A 17,933-nucleotide genomic window follows, 5' to 3' on the forward strand; every position below is an offset into this window, starting at 1 on the left:
CAGGTAACAGCCCTTGAGTACCTTTGAGTAAAGGAGAGGTATTTGGGAAGAATAATAATTAAGTGCATAACTAAATTAATGTTACTGTTCAGAAACAAAAACATCAGCTCCCTATGATATATTACTAATAACGGTTTTCTTCGAGAATTAATTTAACTATAGAAACGCTTTAAGGGTTTTAAAAAGCTTTTTATCTCTTCTAAACTTACCTATTCTTATTAACTGATAGGTTTAATCTTACATTTTCCTGAACCTTCAATACCACATTTGGATTTTGCTCATTCACAGTAATATTATAGAAGTAAATTTCGTGTTAAATTTAAAAAAAAGACTTGTTTGATAAATAAAAAAACAGTTTTGCAAGCGCATACAATAAATTTTGATAATTACAAAATAGGTTAATAAATAATTTCAATGAAAATTTTATAAATGAATGCTGAAATACTGCTGTATTGAGTGGGTAATGCTGAAATTATGAAAGAGTTGATACAGATGTTATGAGAAACTGGTATGATATATATTTTTGTGAAATGGAAAGCGCAGTAGTTTGGAGTGGAAAAGGAAAAAAATTAGAATAGCTACAGCCGCATGCGTTTGCTCTGCGTTAAGAAAAGTAGAGGATTATACGAATGTGACGTCAGGTAACGAAGCTGCAGGGCTACCAACTCACGCATTCATTACGAGGCAGAAATTGTGTAATAAAGCAGGTCCCTGCCAGAACGCCACACCTGCACCAAGCCTTCCTTAACGAGGCCCTACAACAACAATATTTTATTTTATTTTGACTTTGAAATATAGAAAATAACATTTCCTATAGTATAAAACAACATAAATCCTCGTAAAAATGCGAGCTAAAATAATTCAAACTATAAGAATCTGGACCATTTCATATCTACGTACATATTTTAAAAGGCATGGTTTAACAAAAATCCATCAGATTTGGACTTTGATTACTTGAAACAGAATAATTTATTTTGCATTTTGTGGAATATAAACTCCAAAATCTCTATGAAATAAATTGTTTAAATGTTGACAAAATGCTGTAAACAACTGCCTTGCAAGACCAATCTTTGCTTCAAAACTATTACGCCTAATTTTGGAAATACATCAATAAACGAAGTAAAACATTATCAGTTAATGAGAATTGTAATATCTTTCTCTCTCTCTTAAAAAAAAAACAACCTTATCCTGGTTTTGACTACTACGGCGTTATCTCCCACAGACTTCTTTTCTTTGCTTGGTCCTAACAGAACTACTATCTCTGGTTTCCTCCTTCTCCTTGTTGGTTTCTTTATAATGGGCTGAAGTTTTCCATATTAAAAAACATTGAAATTGAGTGATATTTTTTTATCTGCAATGGAGCATTATGTGATTTTCTGAAGTCTTTTCAGGTTGATATCCTAAATTTAATAAAGAAAGTTCAGGGCAAATTAAGAATTTTCAATTATAATTAATAATTCATTATAGTAGTCTTACGTAGAAAGTCTGCAACAGGCAACATTATATATTAAGTATGAATTTGTGAATAAATGTACGTTCAGTTTGAAATTGTTTTTCCTTGACTGTATTAGTTAAATAGGCTCATATAAATAATTTATATGGACTACATATATAAGTTGCGGGGGAATTAATTTAGTTACTTTTGAGGTTACCCAAAGTCAGGGCCGTGCGCCACTATCATCGCGTGCACAGCTTCGGTCTCCTTCCACGACAATCTTTCAAGAAAAACGACCGTCCACTATGTTTATATAGTTAGGAGTGTCATGCTGAGTGACAGTGCTGACGTCATTATCACTCTTCATTCCTCTTGCACAGTCAGCAGTGCTGCACTTGGGAAGTGGACTATGGGTGCAATTCTAATGAGCTTAGACATCAACTCATCACTTGATACCTTATCAACGGAGCGAGTACGATAGACGATAAGTTCACTATAAGAACGCTTGGGCGCGCCACAATATCGCCAGTCACATCGCAGGAAGCGTCCAAGCTCTCATTTTTACCATGTCTCAATCAAGGGCCTTATTTTCATGAAATATCCGTTAATTTGAAAAACACCTACAATTGTCTGGTAATCATTTATCAAGTAAAGGTAAATTTTTAGTGTGTTCATTTAGTTTTTAAATTCAACATTTCCCTTATGACAGTAAGATTTTCGAATATGGACAGATTAGCACTAAACAGTGTTGTAGTCAGCACAGTGCAGAGTTTGTCCATGGTCTTCAACTCAAACGTAACAATAGACTTGTTACAAGAGTTGTAAAATTTTATTTCCACTTGCCTATCCTCCTTTTTTTTTTGCACCTTTCAGTTTAAGAAACTCAAATGAACAATTAAGAAATGTTGTTCGTACTCCATTAACATTAGTAACACACATAAACACACAAACACACACACACAATATACATATATATATATATATATATATATAATATATATATCACACACACACAATATATATATATATATATATATATTAGGTGCATACAAGTGAAGATAAGAAGGAAAGATAGAAGCCTCGCACATTGAGAAACCAATTGAATGCTGAATAAATCCCAACGGGTTCAAAAAATAACTCGATCTCTCTGTGTCTCTTGAGACTCAATTTAACAAGCTTTGAAATGACATTAAAAAAAATATTTTACTAGGTTTGCAACGGTTTATTTTATTGCTTTAAATAAAAACTATAAAATCTTCGTGCAAAAATTTAAAATCGCTTCGCTAACGGTCAACTAATTACTTTTTCTGATTACTTGATTGCTTACTCTAACTTTTATATCAATAAAATTCGTGTTTTTAAATAGCTGCTTCTGAGGTTCTGTAACTTTTAAGTTTAAAAAACGTTGAGATTCTATTTTGAAAATCTACTGCTGTCCTAGATGAATTTACTTTTGATCAAGCTATAGTGCTAGAATAATTTCTTACTCGCGAATTCTCTTTCGACTCTTTTTAAATTACTTTTTTTTCTTTTTTTTGTTCTCTTAGAACAAAAAGCATATAAATTGCACTTAGTCCTATAAGAACCTTAGCGCTGCTTCCGGAGTGACATGATATTCAGGATATGGGTAAGGTTGGGAGGTAGGGGCCGTCTCCTATCGATATCCATGAGGAAGAATTAGGACACTATTCTCAAAGTCATGTTCCCCCGCAAGAAGGGGAGGCCAGCTCTGAACCAGCCTCTCCAGTTAAAGCAGCGAGGGCGTGGCACACCCTTGTTGAGGCTAGCAATAACCTCCGATACTTAGGGGACGAACTACACTAACCACCAACTCCAACAGTCATCTCCTTGCAGTAGACTAGACCTATCGAATTATCCTTGCACCCAAGAATCTCGAAATTTGCGGATAGTGATATGACGTTTCTGGACATCCATAAGGTTGCCTAGATTTAAGTGGCAAATCGGTTTTTGCTGTGCCCAGTGGTAGATTAAACTGGATGATATAAACCAGCCAGAAGTGATCCATACTGGGTTTTTAAATGACTTAATAAATTATATTAATTTGAAATCTATTATTTGAGCAATTTCATATTCAAAATTTATCTCTTAGTTGCAACAGAACGAAAGATCATTGGATTGTGTTTAGGTGATCTATATATGTCGACAACAGGTGGAAACTACCCTAGTAATTTAGCCACATAGTGACTTGTAGTAAATTAGTAGATAGTGATTAAGTAACTAACAAGGGAAGGAAAATACTTATTTTCTCCACCTTAAAGGCGATCTTTTACCCATATGCATTAATAGTAGACTTAGTGGAGGAGTTCTAGTTATTTAATCTTCACAAATGTTTATTTAAGATTCATATGTTTGTATACAAATAAAATTGCCACTATCAAATTTCCCCCAGTTTTCAAATAAAATCCATGTCTTTTGTTTTATTGCATATCTAATTCCAATATATACTATATTTCCAAAATATGTTAACCTTTTATTTTTCACCACACAATACATTTTTCTGTAGCGTATTAGAACCACTAGTGTAAGAATAGTCGCCCTAGATTTGCCGAGATTGTTTAAGAAAAATTAAAATAGCAGTGACATATTTCCCGCTAGACTTGTTTACAGTCCAAGCACTAATGAAGGTGAGGGGGGGGGGCAGGAGAATATTCAGTCACAGCTCAGTCGTATTGACTTGTTGCCAACAGAAAACTTCATGAATATTCTGCATTGAATTATATACAACGTTATAGAATATTTACCTTTATCGGTTCTTTTGGATTACATGCTGTAAAAATAATTATTTTACTATGCAAATTTATAATTTAAACACCTGTAATAAGGTAAGATTCTGTATTGGAACCAATCAGAACATAGAGAGCGAAGAACAAACAGTTCTCGGTCCATGGATTTTATCCAATAATTTCTACTAAACGGATGATTACCTAGAATAGTTTGTGAGCACCTTTGATTTTAAGGTTATTGTGAAGGATAACCCTAAGAGGGTGGCGTCTTATGGTTTATTTATAGAAAAGCCGTTGACGTTCTTGGGATTTATTGATTTCACCCTAAAGGTTAGTTAGGTATTTTTACTGAAGATCTCTTTACAGCGAGAACAAAGTAGTTCATGAATTTAATTGTGCTAACACTGTTTCAATACGGTGTGAACTAGAAAAGATTGACTAGACTTAGAAATAAATTGGCTGCGTAGCTTAAGAAATATCTCCAGACATACTGTTACATTACTGATGGAAAGTAATAATTGCTTATTCGCATCACAAAATTGGTAAGGAAATCATAAATAGATTTTGCCACACACTTGAAGAACCTCCCTATACATCCATAGGAAACAATACGATGAAGTAAAGAAGACAAAGTACTTACGACAAATCGTAAGACATTAGCTTCTCTCCTACAAACCTGTAACAAGTAAAATGCATTAAATATTACACTCACAAATCTGTGCTATTGTGGATATACTCAGGTTTTTAAAACTGGTATAGAAAAAATAATAGTGTTGATTCTAAAAACGCTCTACAATGTTCAAAAATATATTCTTTGTGCAGAAAACACCAATTCCAATGGACGTAACATTTCTAGTTGTTAAAAGTTTGGAATCCCTTTACTTCATGTATCTTCTTAGATTTAAAGAAGCTATAATTTCCAAAAGTAATGTGAAAATATATGCGAGTTGAAGAAGCTGTAAATAAATTCAATTCAGTTTTCAAGTCACAGAATAGTTGATACTACCCCACTATCACGGTTCTTACAGACGTACATTTATCCAAATTTTCAACTTGGTCCAGAACCTTATTTAGCCAGTGATAAGGATGACTTTAAATATCCTAATAAGACAGTGAGTTGTCACTGGAGAAAATGTTGTACCTTGAGCCCCATCTCGCCAACAACAATCCAATTGAGCCTGTGCAAACAATTGGACTGTCAAATCTCACTTGTATATACGGCATATAGCCTTGAAAATTTCTGCCTGGAATATCCAATGTGGTATTTGTGTATTCCGATTCCTGTACATTCATATTTCTCTGAATGTAGCACCCAGGTATGGTCACATCTGGTCTCGATTATTAACGCATCGCATCCTACTATACTCATAATCATTTGATAGTCATTGCACAATAGCTTTAGTCTACAACGAGTATTAGCCTTATCGAAAACTTTACACTAGTGTAAATGGATGCTATTGAAAAATAGCGAAACGAATTAGCTAATTGTGGAATTCCTAAGGAATGCGCAGGCCAGAAGACGGTATGTGGCGCATTAACGCTTGTTATGTACCGCAGGCATTCAATTACTCCCCTAGGCTGAAGTACTTACGTACGTAGAATGGGTTTGATAAATACGTTAAACTCCACGTATTCAGAAAACTGTAATAAAAACTGTACTTAAGTTTACTACTAACTTAACTTGATTAACATTTTGTGTATAAGTATATTTAGTTATTATTTTATAGTATAAGTTTTATATAAAAATTCTAATGCGGTTTGGAGCAATCTTTCTCTTTTGGAGTTTTTTGTGACTCTTGGCCATAAAAGCTACTTTATAATATTTTTGGATGTGCTCAGAATTATTCTGCTAGTCTATGGCATTTCCTTGTAAATTAATAAGTAATGTGTATTAACTCTGAGTGTAACTCATATGAGATAATATCGTAATGATAACACAAGTATCATTAAATATAATCCAAAACCGAACAAGGAAGTGGGAATGAGTGATGTGCTCATATTTTGATAGAGTGACTATCTTGTTGCTTTAGTTAAGACGGACTGTGTTATATCCAAACAACAAAATTTCATTTAAAATACTTTTACATTATACTTTTTATAGATAATACTTCAAAACTGGTTATTACTGGACTCCATGTCTTATTCTCTACTACTTCCCACGCCTCATATTTCTTTTCGTACTTCAAACTGACAAAAGACTTTTAAATGCAAAAAGTCCTTGGACTTAAAATTTTTCCGATTTAACAAGTCCTCGCATTACACGTATAAACGTTAGAATTATTATGGGTTATAACTAGATTAATCAAGTTTGAACCCTATCTCCCTTGCCTCTCTACGAGAAGTTAGAGATAGTGTTATAATGACTCGACTCTTATCTAAAGGTCGGAGATAATTATCACTTTAGCGTTTTAATTACAACTGGCACACAGTACAGCGTTTTTATGGGCTAACTGGACAAAATCTTATTCACACAATTTATTTAATATAAATTTTAATCTTATATAGGAAAAAAAATATTTTCTTTAACATTTAAGGCAGGATTCTTTGTTTTATATAGTATTATACTACATAAGTAATACATATAAATTATTCTCATATTAAAACCAAGAAGTATTATATGCTAAATCAAATAATTATTTATTGAAATGCAGTTCTTTACTTTCGATAATGAAACTTGTGTTTTTTTTTTTTCAGCTTATCACAAAAGAAGAGGAGGTAATATAGTTTATTACTTTAATAAATCTAAACGATTTGGAGACACAGGAGAGGATTAAAAATAATTATGAAATTAATTATACACTCAATTAAACCTCACGCTAATGTTTTTTTTTTCCGTAACTGTAGACTCTCGAAAGTTTGTACAAGGTTTACAACTTGAATACTTTTTTCTTAACCTATAAAATAAGTTTCTTTGCCAAAAACTACGTTTTTTCAGACATTTTAGCAAAGTGTACAATCGGCAACACTAAATTAGCAACAATTTTATGAGTAAATATATGTGTCACTGTTTAGTTCTTAAGCTATTCTTTCGTTGGATTTTCATTTAGTTATGAATGTGGCTGTAGGAGATAAGTTACATTTTAAGAATAATTATTTGTAAATATGAGTAACATTGAGCTGGAATTTTAATGCTTGTAACATAAAAAATAACACATCGAAAGGAGTTCCGCGTCGCGCTTTTTCTTAGTTTTAGAACTACATGGTTCAAAATATTTTTGATGCCTTCCTCGGGGTGTACTAGTGGCTCTTTCCCCTTTTATACCTGCTGCAAGTGATCCAGGTAATGGTACTTCCTGCTGCAGCCATGAGATATACTAGTACCTTGATTAAAAAATGCTGCCCCTTCTGCACACATACTTCCACTAGATGTCCATGTAAAAGACTAAAGTCATAAATAGTTTAGGATGTTTCGCTTAACTTTCTACTAACTTTACAAACTTATTACATGATAAACAGATTTTTGAACTACTGCGTGTTTTATTTCCACAAACTGGGAATTCTCGATAAAATTTAAGAATCGGATAATAATTATGTAACTAGTAAAGTAGAAAACAGAAGCAGATAAGCTCCAGGTAAGATTGTAAAGGGATAATGGTAAAACATGTATTAAAAAAATTATAACATGATATTTTAAGTTTTCCTTATAAAGCTTACTTATAGTTTAATTACATGTTTTATGATAATGCAATATTTTCAGAGTGCGATTTCGGTGCCGATGAGGCTTGCAAATCGTTATCTATAAACCCTGAACTTAGTTAGACCAGCTGACTGAGGCATAACGGTCACAAATAACGAAAGCTAGTAAATATCTTTAGGTTTTACCGCTAAAGTTTATTTACTGATATAATGTCTCAAACTATATTATATTGCAATTTTAATTATTGTCCACTGCGGTGAAGAAACTGAGGTAGAACTTTGCTGTGGCGAGAATATTCGTTGTACCATACGTATTTTGTGTGCAAGAAGTCTTAATAAGGATATTACATCATATTAACAATTGCAAAAATAGTTTTTATTATTTACGGTTACATATGATTAAAAAAAATTAATACTAATGCTAGCAACTGTCTAAAAATAACCAGTAGAGTTCACTCCTGTTTTTTTTACACTTTCCAGCTGAACCTTCTGTGAGCAGGTAAACTCGAGGTGTTCCTTAAATCTGGGTAACCCTATGTCCAGGAGCGGCACATCACTGAATGCAAATTTCAGGATATTGCATAGTCGAAATCGATAGTTTCAGTCTACGTTGGGGGATGGCTGTTGGAGTTAGTGGTGCTCCTTAGGTGTTAAAGGCTATTGGTAGCCTTGATTTAAGTATATGCCACCCGCTTTGGCTGGAGAGGCTTGTACACAGCTGGTCTCCCTTTCCTCTAAGGAGACATGACTGAGATTAATGCCCAAAAACCTTCTTAATGGATCTCTACAGAAGGTGGCGTCTACCCTAATCCTTACCATCCAGAATATCCTGTCATTCCGGATGAAGGATAAAGGTCCTATTAGGATTAAATGCAATTTTTAAATTTCTTGTCCTAAAAAGAACGAAAAATACAATCTATAAATCTAATAAGTGACAGGTAAACAAACAGTAAAGCCTGTCAGTATTGAAGATGTGTCCGTGCCGCTGTCAAGAAGAGGCCGCAGTGACGGCTCGTAATTGGTGAATCGACTCGGTGCCGCAATTCACTTCTCAAACCACGTTTTATATCTAATTCCTTACTCCCAAGTATTGTACTGTGAAAGAAAACAACATTGACTAGTCATGTTCCATATGTTTAACATACTGTGATCTAAAAATTAAACGGTTTCTTGAGTAAGTCTTTCAAATATAGGGGCTCCGCACGTAGTTTAGTTTTCTAAGATGTTAACTTCATCATACTGGACGGTGACGTCCATGGGTTAAGAATTTATAAGATAAAGAATAACTTATTTTAGCAGTGGAAGTTTGGACTAAGAAGTCCTCTATGACAAAACCTGGAAACCAACGGCTTAAAGGTGCCTTTCGAACCACCACCAGTGGCCGAGTTTCTCTCAAAGATAGGATCGCTCCACGGTCACCCATCCAATCAGCAGCCACGCTCTGCAACAAGGCAACTAGACAGAGTTGTCTCTGTAAGTCCTTCAATGAGAAGTCCAGTCATATGGGGGTTCTGTCAGTCGTGGTGTTGTACATACGTAAAAGTCTAACGCGTGTAAAATTATATGAAATCGCAACCTAAAATACAAAAACTAAATATTTTATTTTTTAATGGGAGACCCTTGCGTAATATGGTTTGCAAAATTCTGTAAAGTGTAGAGGAGTTCAATCAAAAGAAAAGAATTTAAATATACTGAAATACTTGGTAAAAATTTTAATTATATAATTTTTACAACAGATAGCTTATTAGTGACTGACACACAGCTTAACTGTAATGTTACATATTTGTCAACGTTTTGCAGAGTTACGTATATTCTGAAGAGTAATATAATAGTAATATATCCGATTCACGTACGTTAATACGTGTTATAACAGTTCTCTGTTGTGCATCCCAGTCTCTTGAAATACTTTCAATATAATATAATACATATGGCTTAGGATAGTTTTCTTTTTAATTATTTTCAATAGAAATCCTAATGTATTCCATTTTTAATACATTTTTTGTATCCAGAAATTTTGATAGGCTTCACAGTTTTGATGGATTTAATAATGAACTTAAAACAGTTATAATATTCACGTTTTAAAAAACCAACTGGTCCACAAAAGTTGGTTTATAATATGTTATGGCATTGAAACTTTGTTCGTGATGTGCTGTAGGTACATTTAACATTTCTTCTTATACTATAGGGCGGCATAATACATCAAGGGCCAAGGGCGCAACCCGGAAGGACACCATTAGAGCGTCCAGTCTATGAATTCAGCAGTCCCACAAGCCTCCGAAAAAAATCTATCAGGTCCTTTTGGGGAAATTCACCACCGTTTAATTATTTAATATTTCTTCCAATTAATTTCCATCTAGACAATAATAGTGCATTGAAATATTTAATAATGAGATATAACTCTGTTTAAAAGATCTAGGGTGAAACATTATTTTATCTAACAATGCATATCGCCGTCTCAAACCAACCTTTAAATTTTAATATCACAGTAATGGGAGTAAATAAGATTAAAATACTTTCAATATAACATAATACAACAATCCAAAAAAAAAAAAAAAAACAATTGTGCGGCAAAAGTATGCTGCTTAGGTTAGTTATGTAAATATATTAATAAACAAGTAGGCAACAAAATATAATGTACAACGTATCGAAAAATAAAAAAAGATTGCTATACAATGCTATGTGATTTTTTACCTAATACAAATAGAATAAATATCACATAAATTTATCAGCTGACGTCAGCTGGGAGTTTGTGAATAGTTGGTGGTGTTACTTTTGATTAATATGTCAGTTTTGGAATGTATTACTATTGTAAAGTATAAATACATCCAAAATATTTACATTTACAATCTGCATTTACATTTACAATACTTAGTTTACTAATTATAGCATAAAAAGGGTGGTTAAAACAATTGTTTTAAGTTCAAAGTTTTAAACAAAACCACACACTTACAAATACCAAAAGAATCCAAGAATAAAAATATAATACCCAAATATTTTTCAGAAATAAGGATTTTAAAAACAAGCTTAGTTTGTTAATGTGCAACCCTAAGATTTTAGATCTAGATTTCCAGACATCTTGAAAAGTCTGAAGGAGTAAGGGGAGGGATGTCCCCTATGTCTCTTTACAAGGGTCTTTCACTATATTAATTACTCGGGAGTACAAAGAAGCAAATCACATCTCCCAGTTAGTTTACTACTAATACTAATAATTACCATATAATGAAAATCAGTTTTTAATTGCGCTTTTTTCTTATATTCTTTTACTTTGAATTTGTTTAAGATATACTTCCATATTTTTATAGTACTGTTAAATAATAATAAGTTACCACGAAAGATAAAGGGAATGCTCTTTAAAGGTGTGAGAATGTGATAAAAGTGAAAACGTGTTGCATTCACTTTGGTTTTTGCTGAGTTAATCCTGAGTAATACAAATTTTAAAGTGAAAGTATCAGATTATAACGATGTAAACACTGTGCATACTACTGTGTCTATACAATAGCCTGTTACAAATATGATATAATGACTGATTTAACTAATAATAGTCCGATTTAAGGGGCAATACGGGTAAATTATAAGATATATAACCTCTTAAGTTTGATCCTCACAGAAAATGACTGAAATGCTAGAGAGGTAACGTCAGGTAACGAAGCAGCAGGGCTACCAACTCATTCATTATAACGCAGAAAGCAGTGTAATGAAACATGTCACTGACAAAGCGCCTCACCTGTGCCAAGCCTTAACGAAATCACTAAACAAGACTTTCTACATCTTATCTGTCATTTCCTTCACGATAATGTAATATCACCTTTTATTTGATGTAATGTCTCTACTGGCCTAAAAGAAGTGTATATATTTAACGCTTTTAACGTCTCGTTGGATAATTTTTCTCCTTGAGTAAAATTAAAAGCAACCAAGCAAACTTTTAGTTTAAAACCTACAAATTTAACCCTCCATCTGTTAGACGACTAATAACTAGTCGCTAAAAATGTTCCTCCAATGTTGAACGACTAGTCACTAGTCAATTTTGCAGTCATCTATTTAATCAAACTTGCTATGGAAGATAAAACTTAATTAGGAGAAGTATTATGCCAAATTAATCGGGATGATTTACAAATTACTTTGATTTATAGTGTATTGAGTAATAATGCGTAATAAGTATGCAACGAAATTATAATTTTGCAATACAAATGTTGGTTTGCCGTATTTGGTCGCGCACTTCGAAACGGGATGGGAAAATCGAATACTTAGACGAATCGAAAACGGTTTATTCAATAGCACCATTATATTGGAATATATATATGATGTTTTGCATAAAAAAACACTTTTTTATTATTGTATATTTTAAAAGTAATAACAAAATTATTTCTATTTCTTATCGCGATTTACTTTAAGATATTTTTGTTTTTTCAATTACCATAAAAAATAAAAACCTAAGTTTAAATAAAAAATTAATAAAACTACAATGAAATTTTTTTGTACTGAAAATAAAATATTCAATAGTGTATATTTTACTTCAATAATACACATTCTACATAGGTTTAAATGAAAGTGTGCACGACTAGCAAAATAGTGCCTGCCATTACAGGAATTTCAACTGCCACATCCTGTGTTAACAGTTTAGGTACATTAATAATATATAAAATTTGAAGCAAGATACCATAAACTATTCATAAATCACTAATTGCAACGCGAGTATCGTACTATAAATTGAATTGTGGTGAGCGAACATTTCCGTGACTCAATGTGGAGAATGTTTAAAACGAACATTATGATACCTAAATGACAGATATTTTAGGAAGATAAGAACATAGTATTCAATACGATGAAGATAGTGGGTTGGCCATTGCGGGACTACTAAGTGCTGGAGCACCGCAGACTCAACACGGTGGTGGTCATAGCTTTTAGCTAACCACCCTCTAGGCACATTCAGGTTCCATTTAAAACTATGTACTACATACCACACTTTCTCAATAATAATTTCACAAAGCACTGCGTTAACACATGGAAACAAAGAATGGTCCTTTAAAAATGTGTAATACATTATAGTAACAACTAAACGATTAAATATTTAACGAATAAAGTAAATAATGATGTATAAATAATAAAGACAAGATTGGTCTTTGTTAATTATTTTTTTAGCAGAACATACTGTATTCTCATATAAAAATGGAACTGTCTCACATTTTGCAAGTTAATTTCCTTAACTGTATCATTTCTTAAGAGCAATAGTAAATCGATTTTACAATAGTATCCTAGAGTGAATACTAGTGATCGTAAATCATACTAATAGAAAAATATAACCGAGCATGTATTTTACACACAATTATTTATTTGACAAATTATGGAGACAACTTATTTTATATTGAGATCAGCATAAACTTGAAATAAATTGAAAATGACGCTGAAAATTAATGGCACCACTGTATTGAATATATTTTCTTCTGCGTATTTTACATACGTAGCATATATGTACATGTTGTGTGATTTGGTACTCTAATCATAATCTCGTATCATATTGTGAATTTACTAGCTGTTACCCACGCCTTCGCACGCAATTTCGTAGACTTTGCACGTCTATGAGAAATTCGGGTTAGGGTTTGAATGAAAAATATATTTCCGACGCCAATATTGAGTTTCCATGTTGCCACGGTCAAGAAAATATGTCAAATATTGTATACTTATGGCTATTATATAAATACTATGTAAATACTATGATTTTCGAAATAAAAATACGCTTTCATGTTAGCCAAGGATCTTCCAGATCCATAAAAGGGTTCAGTACTTTTGGTACAGTCATTTTTACGTGCCTGAGTAACACACGCATACAGACAATATTAGATTTTTTATAATAGTATAGATAAATATACTCAAATGCAGATTATAATCATCATTCTTAGTAACATAAGCTGAAGCCCTTGCCATTGCATTTTAAATATACATTCTAATGTATTTTAAACTAAGAAAGAATGCCTAAAATATGTATAAATTTTAATAGATATATTCTAGATTAAATATATTAAGGTAATTGTTATTGATTTGATGTAGATCATTATTATTAATTTAAAAAGAAAAACCTCTTTCATTGGCCCTTACACATCATTATTTTAAATAGTTCAATATAAAAATAACTTTTAATCGCATTTAGATGTGATTTTTATCTCAGTTTTTTTTTCTTATGAAATTAATATTTTCGTATATAGAGAGGTTAACATTAAACAATGGTGAAGCCAGAAAAGTGCAGAGTCTGTAGTCTGTCCATAGTTGTCAACTCAAGTGAGAGAAGTTAACTGTAACAATGGACTTGTTCCTACACGAATTGTAACATTTACTTGTCATTCAAATGTGTGTTCTCTTTTTTACAGTATTTATCACGTTTAGAACACTCAAATTAAAAGTTAAAAACAATTTTATAACGTAATTATTAACACATAACGCTATAACAAATACGATATCAGGTAATTTCAGACAAAGTGGGACGATATGGTTTTAAAATATTTAGCGTTTGATTCCTTTAAACTGATGAACTAGAGGTACTTTGTTTAAAGTTTGTTTTTGACTCATGAAAGATTATGAATGAAATAAATTATTTCGGACATTTACTACCTTTTAGTGATACTATAAAGTAATAGTATTTTGCTGTATTAAGTGCACGTTTTTGAGATAGTTTCCATGGAATTCACACACAACATGGTTGTCGTTATTCCCGACACACTGTTATCAAAGGTACCGGAATGAGGAGAGTAAGATGTTTACTTGGACAAAAATAACATTATATGCGATTATTTTTTAACGTTACAAATTATTTTATGGTATTAATGAGGACGATGAACAGAAAATATATATTTTAGTACATTAAAGTGATTTAAACGTTCTGAAAATAATTAATACTTCCTGATACTCACAATAATAAACAAAGTGATGGAATTAAATAATACTGAACTCACGTATGTGTTCACAAGGGAGATACACAAACAATTCTACGCACGTTCAGATATAGGAGGTCAACCTACATTATTGCAATGTGTATATTTACCTAGTTTATAAGGTTGCAAAACTAAGAACAAGATAGAACCCTTAGAACATACAGATAGAACGAGCGTTTATTTAGTTATAAGTTCGATATTAAAGGTAATAACATAATGATGTTATTACCTATATTACCTTTACCTAATGAGGTTTCACTTAGATAAGTAAAATTACAGTGATCAAACTACTCTCAAGCAACGGGACTGGGATGGACGACCTGATACAGATTTTCATAGGCTTAGTAAAACTTGATGAACACAACTTCGTTTACCTCCGTTCTTCCAGTAAAAGGTCGAGATGGCCTGTCCTATCTGTGTTGTGCGAGGACAAGTTTCATATAAAACTTAGTGAAGATTAGATAGAGCTATTTATTCGTAACAAAACTATCAATTAGAAATAAAAATTTCTGCGAATTGATGGAAGTCTGTCAAAAAAATACATTACTACGGGATATATTACGGAAGTGATTCTACGGGTAAAAGTAAAAGTAAAGTAAAGAATGTCTTATTTTACTAGATGAAGTAAGGGCTAAAAAGCTCTCTCTCACACTTATCCTGGGGACCAATGGCTTCAGGTGACTTCCGAACCACTAGCAATGTCCGGGCAGGCGGGCTGCTTGCTAGGACAGGATCGCTCAGCGGTCACCCATCCAAGCAGCAGCCACGCTTGACGTTGCTTGGTCTCACGATAACCACCGTACCCGCTCCACGCCATTGGCGGATGGTTGGCCATAACGCGATGTAACTATGAAAGTATATTTTAGTGATGAAGGATTTGTAAAGGTAATGTTTTTTCCATCATTACGTAAAATGTCACAACAAATTTCCTTCGAAATCTGATCTATTCTTCAAGAGGATGACTAACCTAACACATAACTAAAAACTATATCGAACGGAAAAAAGAAAACACAAAGCAGGAGTTATAAATCAAAGTTCAGCAGCAGGCGTTATGAATATTATTCACTGAATTACGATATGTACAAACATTACACAACATTTACCCTAGTTTCAAGTTTTATTCCATCCAAATTATTTTGGACAGATTTTTAAGGGACGATCAATAGATATGTCGAGATCTGCGTGTAACAAGGTATATATATCCGAATAAAGGGAGCGAAACATGTTTTGTACAAATCACTCTAGACGACTTATAATAAAATTGTATTTATGGAACCAAAATTGGCGCAAATTTCTACTGAACCAGAACAGTTTTTATGCGACTTTCGGCTCTAGAGAATGGATACCCAGGTCAAAACATTATGTACACAAAAATCCTACATATCCTAGTTATCTTTAAAGTTAATCCACACATATTATTTGTAAGATTTAATCATAGCGTGGGAAATCTTGGATATTATTTCATCACACACACACACACACACACACACACACACACACACACACACACACACACACACACACACACACACACACACACACACACACACACACACACACACACACACACATCAATTATTGTGCAATATTACCTCTTCCTGGTTAGTACACCCCAAATAACTTAACATGTTAACTCGTGTAGTTATTGTAAGATCGTATTATTTTAACCCATCTTGGAAGTAGTGAGTAATATATTTAAAAATGTTGTTAATTACTTGAAGGACTTCATATTCTAATCTTCATTTAAAACATAACAAGTTCTGGAGTACAGTAACAGTACTTACGTAAAATTATATGAAACAAAAAACTAATTTTCTACAAACCTGCAACAAGTAATTAACAAAAGTTGTTATGCTATTAGCTAGCTATTCCTTCGCTTTTGTTGAAGATAATGATGATATATAATCATATCAGTAAGAAATGGGCGTCCAAATATCCTAATATATATTTTTACGATTAGGTATAATTTGTTTTACATGTAGTAACTCATTGGTAATTTGGCAGAAAATAAATCACGGAAGTATGCAGAAATTTACAAATTCTAAAAATATATATAAAAAAATAATTTGTTCATCCCTTTTTTTGTTTAAAAATAAAGTGATGGAAAATAGTAAGAAAATATTTGATTGAATTGTACTTGCGCTTCCTATACTTTCGTCTGCACTGAAATTAGAGGTTTGAATTATCACGATGCACTGTTAATGACTGGACAGTTCTGATATATACCGTAGTAAATACAATATACAACCACCACTCTCCAGATAACAATGCACATGTGTGGGGTCCGCGTTCCCGTGGTTATATATCACACTTTATAAGGCATAATACGAAATCAGAGACACAAATAGCCGCACTGCGACCTATGCATTTTATATTCCGACACAATACAATGTGAAATACATTAGATTGACGTCACCTTCCTATACAGCAAAAACATTAACGTATGTACTGGTTTTCAAATAACGATTAAAACGTACGGGTTTATTTTTTTTAGGATATTAATTTGTCTACACAATACACTTGTAGGGTATTTTATTTCATAAGGTGCAAGTAAAAACATATAGTAAAGTTTTAAGTGTATTTTTTATTTTTGTATACAGTTATCTCTAGCCTGCATAATCATCCTTTAACCATAAACTGTTGTGCAAAATACCTCTGTAGCTAGTACACCTCATCTGTAGCGGTATGGATCCTTGTCCCTTTACTCCTTTACTACCTCTTATAATTGTGAACTGAATCCAGAGAATAATAATTCATTACCATTTTATTCAAATATGTCATTCTCTAAAATCGCTTTTAGACTGCTGTTTTAATGAGGATGATTTTTCGCCGATTGATTATAATATGATACCTTTTAGGAGCAATCAAAATGCCACTAAGTGAGGTATAATCCGTCAATATTGAATAGATGTCCACGAGTTTAACAGAAAGAAACCGCAATGACGGCGCGTAATTGGGGAATCAACTGCATTGGCGTCGGTTACCGCAAATCTCTTCTTAAATCTCCGTATTTTTAAATTAATCCGAAGAATTTTATTGTTAGAAAGAAGTTATTATTAATAATTTCTTATAAACGTTCTTTTTTAGCGATTAGGGCTTTCCTATTTTTGTTTTATTTTTGTTATATTTTATAATTTTAAAAGATGTTTTGCTGTTAATAAAAAAAAGAAAATGCCTGATGCCTAAATCATTACT

This window comes from Homalodisca vitripennis, chromosome 2 (assembly GCF_021130785.1).
Source record: "Homalodisca vitripennis isolate AUS2020 chromosome 2, UT_GWSS_2.1, whole genome shotgun sequence".
Classification (NCBI taxonomy): Eukaryota; Metazoa; Arthropoda; class Insecta; order Hemiptera; family Cicadellidae; genus Homalodisca; species Homalodisca vitripennis.